Here is a 1,127-nt window from a genome sequence, read left to right on the forward strand (position 1 = left end):
GTGGCCCAGATTTGGGTTTTGTTTGGCAAAGCGACAATAGATCTGTTTGCCTCCAGAGCAAACACACACTGTCCTCTGTTCTTTTCCATGACAGAGTAGAGCGCTCCTCTGGGAGTGGATGCCCTAGCTCATCCTTGGCCCGATGTACTTCTGTATGCGTTTCCCCCAGTGGAAATGATACCACTTGTAGTAGAGAGGGTGCGCGGTCAGAGCCTGTCTTTSATCCTAGTGGCACCCCGCTGGCCAGCGAAGTCTTGGTATGCCGGGATAATCAGCTTGCTAGCAGCTCAACCCTGGCAACTTCTGGTTCGGTGAGATCTCTTCTCTCAGGCAGAGGGGGGGATTTTTCACCCACACCCAGAACTATGGAAGCTGCATGCTTACCTGCTGAAAGGTCCAGCTTATTAGCCAAAGGCCTTTCTCCAGCAGTAATAGCAACTATCCAAAATGCAGGAGCTTCATCCACTAGAGGATTATATTCCTATAAGTGGCAAACTTTTGAGCGATGGTGTAAGAATGGGCACCTGGACCCTTTTCAGTGCACAATATGTATGCAACATGTACTTTTCCTCACCCAGGAGACATTTCAATATAACAAATCAACTCACTTAACAAACCTCTTGATATTGTCACTACCTACAGTAKAAATATCTTGGAATTATTTTGGATTTTCATTTGACTTATCGTGATCATGTACAAGTCTTAACCACTAAGTTGAAACAGAAATTATATGTTTATTCAAAAACTAGATCCAATCTGACATCTTCTGTTTGAAATATCTATCTTCATGCCATTATACTCTCAACCATGTCGTAATGTTTACTTGTTTGGTCTCTTACAACAGGGCCTACAAAATTCATAAAAAACTTCCTGGTTGGACTCATCACTGTACAGTTCTTTCATTGTCTGATGCCTTGACTTTTCAGAATTATGTTTTGTATAGTGGTATTAATTTATATTTTCAGATCTTCCAAGGTGCCAGTTATGGAAATCTCTGTGCATTGTTGCCCAATCAAATTCTGGAAGTGGTCGTTCAACTAGATCTGTTACAAAAGGACAACTGATATTACCAACTTTTAAAAACTGTTACGGCCAGAGGTCTTTCTTCTATGTTTATACTAAAGCAT

At 41.6% G+C, this 1,127-nt stretch overlaps 1 protein-coding gene across 1 annotated transcript in view; it reads right to left on the reverse strand.

Moving 5' to 3' along the window:
- The window catches only part of mrpl12 (mitochondrial ribosomal protein L12), a 6,560-nt gene that overhangs the window by 2,857 nt on the left and 2,576 nt on the right, over window positions 1-1,127 (reverse strand). The gene's annotated exons all lie outside the window — the stretch shown is intronic.

Source organism: Austrofundulus limnaeus, unplaced genomic scaffold (genome assembly GCF_001266775.1).
Source record: "Austrofundulus limnaeus strain Quisiro unplaced genomic scaffold, Austrofundulus_limnaeus-1.0 Scaffold4, whole genome shotgun sequence".
In the NCBI taxonomy this organism is placed as follows: domain Eukaryota; kingdom Metazoa; phylum Chordata; class Actinopteri; order Cyprinodontiformes; family Rivulidae; genus Austrofundulus; species Austrofundulus limnaeus.